The sequence below is a fragment of the Piliocolobus tephrosceles genome, chromosome Y, assembly GCF_002776525.5.
Source record: "Piliocolobus tephrosceles isolate RC106 chromosome Y, ASM277652v3, whole genome shotgun sequence".
NCBI classification, from domain to species: Eukaryota; Metazoa; Chordata; class Mammalia; order Primates; family Cercopithecidae; genus Piliocolobus; species Piliocolobus tephrosceles.
In genome coordinates this window covers 1,112,471-1,123,390 of record NC_045456.1, presented here as the reverse complement: position 1 = coordinate 1,123,390, position 10,920 = coordinate 1,112,471, and positions in this window count along the sequence as shown.

The window sequence follows — 10,920 nt, the reverse complement described above, 5'->3', positions numbered from 1 at the left end:
GGAGGTGGTGAAGTAGAAGGAAGGAACCATTTCTTAATTGATTTGGTGTGTGTGTGCGGGGGGTGTTGGGGGGGCACCTAAGAATGGAAACATCATCACGCTGCTTGGTTTTTGTTTGTTTTTGTGTGTTTTAAATCCTAAAGCCTCCGTCTTTGAGAACCAAATGGGGAAACATACACATATTTGTGTATTTGGTTTTCAGTTTGTTCAGGGGCAGGGGGCGGAGTGAGGGCAGGGTCATTACTATCACTTGGGAATTTTTGTTAAAAACGCAAATTCTCAATCACATCACAGACCTACTGAATCAGAAACTCTGAGAGTAGAGCCCAGCAAGCTGTTTTATCAAGCACTCCAGGTGATTCTGATGCATGGTCCAGTTTAGGCACTGTGGATGTTTGCTAAGAGTTGTCTGAACAGGATAATCATCTGGAGATGTTAACAAAAACTACTCATGTCTGATTCCCACCCTCATGGATTCCAATTTGATTGGCTTGAGGTAGGAGCTGATCATTGAGAGTTTCACAGCCTCTCTATGTGATTCTAATATTCAGACAAGTTTAGGACTCACTAACTTCAACCTACTCTCTTATTAAGTGGCAATTTTCAAAAAGAAGAAAAACAGCAGACAGCATTGTCAGAAAATAGGAGTTTGGGGGAAAGAGAGAAAGTGAGTTATACATACAGAATGTTTTCTGCTCTATCTGGAGGAATCTGAATCAGTCTCCAGAACCTTTTCAAATGATGATTAATTTGCTAGGCAAGAATATTCTTCTCTGTGTGAGGAGTAGTCTTGCTTTTGTGGTTGTCACACTTCAAAGTTTATGTCAGAAAGAGTTTCCCATGGGATTTTGAAGGCAAATAATATAAAAAATGGCATAAAAATTTTGAAAAACGTTACTTTGGAACACAAGAATATTGGTCAAAACCATCTGTATTGCCCTTATCTTTGAGGCCTTAAAATGGCAAAGTTACATTTTAAGTTTCCATCTGTTTTATTTCATCGAATCTTATAGTTAGAAGGGACATTGGAGGCCACAGATACCACAGGAACACCCTCTTCTGTTTCTGTGGGTTGGCAGCCTCTACTGGAAATTTGCTGGGAAACTTACTGCATTACACTTGCACCAACCAATTGTTAGAAAGTTCTTAGATATTAAAAAGTTCAAAGTGAAATATTTCTGCTTATAAGTTCCACCCATTCATCTCAGTTCTGCCTTGGAGAAGCATTCCTAAGAAGCAGTTTGTTTAACCTGCACATCCTGCCCATGTATCCCAGAACTTAAAATAAAATAAAATACAAATGAAAAAAAGAAGCAGCTTCTTTAAAATCCTTTTCAGACAGAAGAAAGATGTATAAATCAAAAGTCTGATGTAGGTTTTGAGGATTGTAATCACGTGGATAATTATTCATTCCATTTTCCCCTTTGGTTTTGAACCAACTGGAAATACCCATAGAGCTTAGATATCATGGCAAGATCAACGTTACTGTGGATAAAGTTGGGTCTTCCACCTGAAACCATAATCTGACTTCAACCACTTCCTTCTGAACTGGACTCTGTTACAGGGCAGAGCCATCATCCCTATGAGTTTATCTATTATGTCCTATCATGGCAGACAGAACTCCTCACCAGCTCTAAAAGAAAGACCCAGCAAAGTCAGGTCTACACAGCCCAAGTCTCCTCATCCTCATCTCTTCTATTGCAGGGGGTGGGGCGTTGGAGAAAGGCAGTGGGTATGGATGTTGAAGAGAGAAACCCAAAGAGTTCCTTCCATACTGGAAGAAGAGAGGAAACTGGAAGTGTGTGGTTATAAATTCTCATTCCCCCAAACACTTTAAACCTTCTGAACTTTTTTGTATTTCAAATATTTGAAGGCAATTATCATGTGCCCCGTAAATCATCTTTTTCATCTCTTAAAAAATGTAAAATCCCAGCCGGGTGCAGTAGCTCACACCTGTAATCCCAGCACTTTGGGAGGCCAAGGCAGGTGGATCACAAGGTCAGGAGTTCAAGACTACTCTGGCCAAGATGGTAAAATCCCGTCTCTACTAAAAAAAATACAAAAAATTAGCCGGGCGTGGCGGCAGGCGCCTGTAATCCCAGCTACTCAGGAGGCTGAGGCAGGAGAATCACTTGAACTTGGAGGGCAGAGGTTGCAGTGAGCTGAGATCGCGCCACTACAATCCAGCCCAGGCGACAGAGTGAGACTCCATCTCAAAAAAAAAAAAAAAAAAAAAACCCAAAAACCAAAAAAAAAATCCAAAAAACAAAAACAAAAACAAAACACATAAAATCCCAAGATATCCAGACCCTTCACTGTGCTGGTTATCCTTATCTGGTCATGAATCACTTTATTATTCCTCTTAAGGTGTGATGTTCAGAAGGGGTGTGGGGAGAGGCATTTACTTTGTTTTCTTTACATTTTTATTTTTAGACAACTTTGAGTGGTAACTTTCGATCTTGTTTAATGAGGTTTTTCTTACCCAAATGACCTAAAGATAATCTCTCATATTTAAAAAAATATTTTAAGGTATTACCTTTCATATCTAAATCCTACATTATGTCGAGTTGATTTTTATATCAAGGAAGGAATCCAATTTTATTTTCTTCTGTATGGATAACTAGTTGTTTCAGCATATTTGCTGAAAGCCTCCAACCTTTCTCCTAATTTCTAGTGATCCTTTGGTCATGTTCCAAGTTTCCATTTAGTTGTGAGTCTGTTTTTAGGCTCTCTGTTCTGTTACTAGGGTCAATTGGCCTTTCCCTAGGCCAAAAATATAATATTTTCATTGCTAACATTTGTAAAGAGTTTTGATATCTCATATAAGTTCCTGTATCTTGTTTTTCTTCAGAAGTGTCTTGACTATTCTTGGTCTGTTATTCTTTGATATAAATGTTAGAATCAGCTTGTTAAATATCTTAAAAACTTGTTAGATTTTTTTACTAAAATTGTATTGAACCTACAGATGAATTTGGTGAGGAAAGACAGCCTCATGAAGTCATATTCTTCTTATCCATGAATATATTTCTCCATTTATTTAGCTCTTTGTTAATGTCTTCAAATAGTTTTATTTTATAATTTTCTCTATTAGAATCTAATGCAACTTGATATGGTTTGGCTATGTCCCCACCCAAATCTCATCTTGAATTGTAACTCCCACAATTACCACGTGTTGTGGGAGGAACCTGGCGGGAGGTAATTGAATTACGGGGGTGGGCCTTTCTCATACTGTTCTCATGATAGTGAATGAGTCTCATGAGATCTGATGGTTTTAAAAATGGGAGTTTCCCTGCACACGCTCTTTTATCTTGTCTGCTGCCTTGTGAGACGTGCCTTTCACCTTCTGCCATGATCATGAGGCCTCCCCAGTCATGTGGAACTGTAAGTTCATTAAACCTCTTTCTTAAGTTGCACAGTCTCAGGTATGTCTTTATCAACAGTGTGACAACAGACTAATACACAACTTTTGTTTGATTTATTCCTATGTTCCTCATATTCTTTTGTTGCTATTTTAAATGGTGTCTTGAAAATCTACACGTGTTGTTCATTACTAGTATACTGTAGTGTGGTTATAATCTTGCCAAAGTCTCTTATTAAGGCAAAGTATTTGCTTGTAGATGATTTTAGTTTTTCTATACAGAAAAAATATCTATCAGGTTTATTTCTTCCTTTTGAATTATTGTATCTTTTATTTATTTTTCTCATCTAATTGTCTGACTAGGACATCCCGGACAATATTAAATTGATATGGCTGTTCCCACTCTCAAAGGGTATTCTTTTAACTTTCACAGTGTGGTGTTTGCTGTCAGGTTTCTTTGTCTTTCATGCCACTTAGGAGCCAGGTACTTTCTGCCAGCTTCTTGTAGCTGGAATGTCTAGGTGGCCATTTCCATGACTGGTTGCTTTAACTTTTTCAGGCATGAGAAACTCACAAATCTTCTGTGTCTTCCAGTTACAGGAAGTATATTTAAGTGCTTTGGGTGAAACCATGGAAGTTCCTCTGATTACACTTAAAGTAGGAAGGTAGCACGACCTCATCGTCCAACAGCTTTTTCAGATGAAATATCTAAATTGAATCTGGTCACATTTCTCCATTTTGACTTCTCTTTATATCCCTGACCTGGCTGGGGCTAGATGAGTCATGGGAATGGTTCTTAAATATTCAGTCAGAGACTCAATCTTATACTCACTTTGATATCTGATATCCCTTTATTTGTATCTCAAAAATAAGATGAGAAGAGTCCAACTGTACATTGGTTACAGGTCTGTATTTAGCTTAATGAAGCCTGAAGTTCAGCAACAGTCACCTTGTTCCTTGTTCACCTTGTTCCTTTATTTTATTTTATTTTATTTTTTTGAGATAGTCTTTCTTTGTTGCCCAGGCTGGAGTGCAGTGGCATGATCTCCTTGGCTCACTGCAACCTCCACCTCCTGGGTTCAAGCAATTCTTGTGCCTCGGCCTCCCAAGAAGCTGGATAGGTGTGCACCACCATGCCCAGCTAATTTTTGTATTTTTGGTAGAGAAGGAGTTTCACCACGTTGGCCAGGCTTGTCTCGAACTCCTGACCTCAAGTGATCCACTCACCTCCGCCTCCCAAAGTGCTGAGATTACAGGCATGAGCCACTGCACCCAGCCAATATGAGTACTTTAGAAAGCTTTAACTTTCCTTACCCAAACTTTCCTGACTATCCTATTATTACCCACTATTTTAATGAGACATCCTGTTCTCTAATGTCACAAATTAGAAACCAGCTTGGGTTTACATAGTTGTTTGTCTACATTTACCCATAGTTTACCTAGTCTTGACTCTCCATCCTTTCTTGCATCTCAGACATGCCTTCTGTAATCGTCTTCCTTCTTCATGAAGTGTGTCCCTTAGAATTTCTTTACTGAAGGTCCATTGATTGCATACTCTCAGTGTTTGTCCTGAGGGACTGTTTCCCATGAACCAAATTGTCAGACCTCTGAGCTCAAGCTGAGCCATCATATCCCCTGTGACCTGCATGTATACATCCAGATGGCCTGAAGCAATTGAAGATCCACAAAAGAAGTGAAAATAGCCTTAACTGATGACATTCCACCATTGTGATTTGTTTCTGCCCCACCCTAACTGATCAATGTACTTTGTAATCTCTCCCACCCTTAAAAAGGTTCTTTGTAATTCTCCCCACCCTTGAGAATGTACTTTGTGAGATCCACCTCCTGCCGGCAAAATATGGCTCCTAACTCCACTGCCTATCCCAAAACCTGTGAGAACTAATAATAATCCACCACCCTTTGCAGACTCTCTTTTCAGACTCAGCCCACCTGTATCCAGGTGAAATAAACAGCCTTGTCACTCACACAAAGCCTGTTTGGTGGTCTCTTCACACGGATGTGCGTGACACAAATTAACCGCCTCTCAAGAATGCCATTGGTGGGAATAAAGGAGACCGATTCATCACCTGGTTTCCACTCCCCATTGGTCTCAGTTTAACCCGCAAGGTGTTCTCTCTCTCACATGACTAGGTTGTGTCCAATGGGGTCATTAAGTGATGTTAGCAGGGAAGCTCAGGAGGGAGACAAGAGGTGTAATGTTCTGGTATGAAGTAAGGTGCTATCAAGTTGCTCCTACTATCAGGAGTATAGACTTCAAATTTCTTGAAATCTTTGCAGAGCTGGTCACCATAATAGTAGCTTGTACAAGAATCAGGTAAAGCTGAGAAGATATGAGGTGGTGCAAATTAAGTGGCCTATTCCTTGTGTGTTTTGTGACTTTCTCCCTTCTCTTTCTTTTTTGGTGAGTAATCTTTGCAGAAAACGTGTCTGTGAGAATCCTTTGAAACCTTTGAAACCTGAATTTAATGTGCTTTCCTCCAGAAAGCAATTGTGTTTACTTCTGTGAGATTTCTAGACCTCTTAATCTCTATGATTTTTTTTCAGTTCTCAGAAGTTTTGTGATTTCTAGATCTAATTTTGCATGACTGCAAGCTTGCAGCTAGACATTCTCAGGAGAGACCCTGCCACTCCTACGAACAAAGACAAAAGGCTAAGAAAGCCAAGTGTCCTCATCATAGCTCTCTTGAGTTGAGGTTTCCCCCTCTTTTTACAGTGAGTGAGTATAGCTTCTAAAAGACTAGGCACTATAAAGAAATCTGTCCACCTTTTCTCTTTGCTTAGGCCCAATCATTGTCCCTTTAAAACCCAAAACAAAACTCTAGGTCAGCCAAGGATCTGCAGATAACCTCAGGGCAGCTGCTGGCAGTAGCATTTTGTTATCTCCCTGGACTTAGGCTTTTGTTTCTTTTTGGTCACCGAGGACTTCTTCCGGTTTCTTGCTAACTCATCTATCTGTCCGTCTTTCTGTCTATTGCATTTTTATGTACATTCCAACCTTTTTAGATATTCTGTACTGGGAGTATTTTTCCACAATATTATCTGTTCTGTTAAACCAATATCATAGTGCTACCGAATTCTAAGCTAACCATTAAAGAGTTAGTTATTTCTAGTTTACATCATCTGAAAATTGATAAGGATGTTATTTGCATCTATAGCTAAGGTCTTAGCATTTCTAGTGTTAAGCTTTCTTGGAAGCCTCCACCGCAATTCTACTTCTTAGAGTTATTTTTTCCTTAAGGGTGAAGTTTGTACTGCCTCATTCCCCACATTCTGTCCTGTTTCTAAAAACAAGTAGATAGGCCTTTGTTATTTTAAAAGGAAACAGATAGGGGATATATCCTGGTTATCTTTGCCATATAAAAAATCTACCCAAAACTTTATGGCTTCAAACAACAACAAGCGTTTTATGATTACATTTTATTTTATATTACTTATTGCTATTTTTTGTGGTTCTAAGGGGTTGGCTGAGTTGACCTGGGCAGTTCTCATTTGGGGTTTCTCACACAGTTGTAGCGACTGGGGTTGAAGTCACCTCAAAGGTTTCTTCACTCACATGCTCAAGGTTGACGCTGGATGTCTGTTGGAACCTCAGCTGGGCTATGGTTAGAACACATGCCTGGAACAAGTGGTCTCTCTATTTAGCCTGCCTGGGCTTCCTCTCAGCGCTGTGGCTGGGTTCCAAGAGAGAGCATATCAAGAAAGAGAGTGCGTTAGAAGCTGTATTGCCTTTTATGTTCTAGCCTTGGAAATTGTCACTTCTGCTGCATTTTATTTGTTAGAAGAGAATTACCAAGACTGGTAACATTTGTTGGGAGGGGAATTAGGCTCCATCTTTTTAAAGGTGGATCAAAGAACTCAGGGACAACCACCACAGATTTAAATGGCCGAACACAGGAAAGTATCACATGTTTACAAATTTCAACAAAAATTTTTATTTCTGTGGTCACTGCTCTTCAATTCCTGATCCCTGTTGGTGGAAATATAAATATGTATTTGCCTTTGCTTTTATTACTCATGAGGCTTTGCTCCCTACATTTTTTTTTCCAGAATCTTTATGTACATTCAAAATGTGAAGATACATTCAACATACAATAATCTTTAACATGTCTTTAAACGACTGTTTGAATAATCTTTACCTGGTCTCTCGGCCTCTGGTTTTATCCTCCTCCTCTACACTGACATACTTCCAAGCAGTACATCTGATCATGTCGCTCCCATGACTAAAAATCATGGGTAGCACTTCACTTCCAGCTCCTCAACATGGACAACAGGTCTTCCATGACTGGCCCCTTCCCCTCTTTTATGCCTCATCTCTTATGTTTCATTTGCCCTTTACACTCTAGCAGGGCTTCATGCCATGCCTTTTCACATCTCCGTGCCTTTAAGTATGTTGATCCCCTCCCCAGAATACCTGTCCCTAACTTATCTTGCCTGGAAATTGCATGCATTCTTAAGGTGCATCCACAGAGATACAGGTGTTCATGTATCAGTAGCACCTATTTTTCGGTGTACTTGACAGAACTAACAATCTTTTTTCTGGAAACCTCTGAGTTGAAATGTACTCGTATTCTCTACTACTTCCTCTGCTTGGCAGGATGCAATAAACATTTAAACCTTTTCCTTCTGACATTAGAAGCAGCACTTATCAAAGTCCTGGGTAAGAGCTCAGCAATTTTTGAGACCCACCAAATCTTCAAAGGATACTGGTCAATTTCCTTCAAGAGTGGTCTCACATCATTTTGACTTGGTGACAGTACCCACAGTCAACATCCATGTGGTCTCCAATTGTGAGACTATAGCTTTACAGATTTATCTAAAATATCAACCAGAACCAAAACTTCCCGATAAAGACACGACTTAAAAGCAACAGGTAACTCAGCAATATAAAAGAAATGCAGCACTGTAAAAAAGTAAATAGCATTATAGAAGTTATATAGCATATAAAATTTTTAAAGCATATAAACTAGAGAGAAGAAAATTATTAAAATGGCAATTGATACACCATAATTTCAACTTTCCTATTGTTGGACATATAAATATTTCCCATTTTTCTTTATAAACAACATAGAAGAAAACCTTCATGACTTTTAATTATTTTCACTGAACTAGCTCTATATCTACTTATGGGGAAGGTACCACACAGGGTGTGTTAATAAAATAAATATTTGGCTTTCTTTGTTACTACTTCTTTTGAGACTTTTGGGGAATACCCAGACTCCGGCCCATAAATTAAGTGAACATGCTCACTGAGGCACTTTTCATATTATCCCCACCCACAGACTTGCAAACTTTAATTTTTCAGGTTTCTTGGGAAGTGGTTCATTTAGAAGAAATCTTAGCCACCAATCTCAGGTAGCTGTTTCTTTTCCTAAGGTGTTTTCTTTCTTAATTCAGTATAATAGCTTGGTTTGAATTAGACAAATTCCTTGGTTTGAGGTATTCATGTCATGTCATCTGCTTTACTGTCTCCTCGGGAGATGGCAGTTTTGTTTCATCTATTGGTCATTAAACCACTTTACTAAAGAAGATGCTATGACATTAGAAGGGTCAGGATTTATAGACCAGGGGAGTGATTTTATAAATGGTATCTGTCCATCTGCTATACAGAATGTTCATATCCTTACAAAACATGTTTTCCTGTACCCAGGTCTTCATTTACTGTTCTTTTCTGCCCACCTACTAATGTATGCATTTTGAATTTCTGTTGTAGCTAAATATACCTGTCTTTTTCTCTTCAGTACAAAACAACTTGTTCAAATCCAGAGGCCAACAGCTTCCACATAGTATTAGAAAAAGAGTTTGCCCAACTGAAGAGCTATAAGCTATCTATCTATCTATCTATCTATCTATCTATCTATCTATCTATGTATGTATGTATCTATCTAAGATGGAGTCTCGCTCTGTTGCCAGGCTGGAGTGCAGTAATGCAATCTCAGCTCACTGCAACCTCTGCCTCCCGGGTTCAAGCGATTCTCCTGCCTCAGCCTCCCGAGTAGCTGGGATTACAGGTGCAGGCAAGCATGCCCAGCTCATTTTTGTATTTTTAGTAGAGACAGGGTTTCACCATGTTGGCCAGGATGGTCTCGATCTCTTGACCTCGTGATCCACCCACCTCAGACTCCTAAAGTGCTAGAATTCCAAGCGTGAGCCACCATGCTCAGCCTATAAGCTATTTACTGTGCTATGGCAAACTAGTTTAACTATTCTGGGTCTCAATGTTCTTATCACTAAGGCAGAAGTTTGGAATAATCTTAATGTTTAGTCCTGGTAGGGCATGCAGTTCACCCCTATCAACGAGACAAGTGATGACCAACCTCCCACAGACCTAGGACATGAACTCAAGGTGCTTGACTTCAGGTCCAGGGTTTCAAGGCTCATCTCTAATACTTCATTCTCACAAAAATGAGTGACTTTATTTCATGTTAAAGGGGGTAGTAGAGGAGAGATGACGTGATGAAGTGAGTGGTGGAGAAGAACTTTCTGGGTAGAGAAATTATCATGAAGACAGACGTAAATGCAGGACAGATGTTGGCTTATTTGATGAACTAACAGAGAGTCAGCATGACTGGAGTGTAGAGACTGAGAAGGATAGAGTAAGAGATGATGGTGGAGAGGTGGCCAGGGGCCATGTCATATATGACCTTTTGGTAATGTTAATGAGTTTGGATTCCTTTCAAAGTGGAACGAGAAGCCACTAAAAGGTTCCAAGGAGAAAAGTGTCATGATCTGGTATTTGCTTCTTCTAAGTTCATCAGGGCTTTATGTCCAATATTTAACCTCCAATACATACCACACTGTCTGGCACATAGTAGGCCCTCAACACATTTGAGGACTAAATAAGTAAATAAAAACAGAAAACAATCAGTGTAGCTGTAATGTGAAGAATAAGTCAGAAGCATGGGAGGGGTGCTATTAGGGAGCTATTACAGTATTCCAGCCAGATGGGTCTTAGTCTGTGGTGGAAGCATTAACAAAGGAAGGAAGCAGATATATTTCAGAAGCATCCTGTACACAGAACCATCAGAACTTGGTCAGAGTACGGAAGGCATTGAGGATGACTTCTAGTTTTCTAGCTTGAAAAATTTGGTAGCTAGAAGTAGCATTTCTTGAAATGAGGACGAAAGGAGGAGCAGATTTGAGAAAAGACCAAGGGCTTGAGTTTGAACATGATGCATTTGGGATGCCTAGGAGAAGATAGCCAAGTGGAAATATCAAGTTATCAATTTTATGCATCAGGTTGGAGGTTAGAAAGGAGATTCAGGTTAGAGATGTAAATTTGGGCACTATTCGCAAATAAATATTTTTAAAACAGCTATAGGCAAATGCTTGGAAAAGAGAAGCAGAACCTAGGCCTTAAGAATTCAACATTTAGAGTTTTGGTAGAGGACAAAGGCCCCGAAAAGGAGGTAGAAGAACTATGTCCAATAAATGAGGGGGCAAAGTCAGAAAAGCAAGGCATCCTGGAAGCAATTAAGAGTATTTCAGGAAGGAGGAGAAGCGGTTAACAGCGTAGAATTCTCCAGAGGGGAATACATGATAAT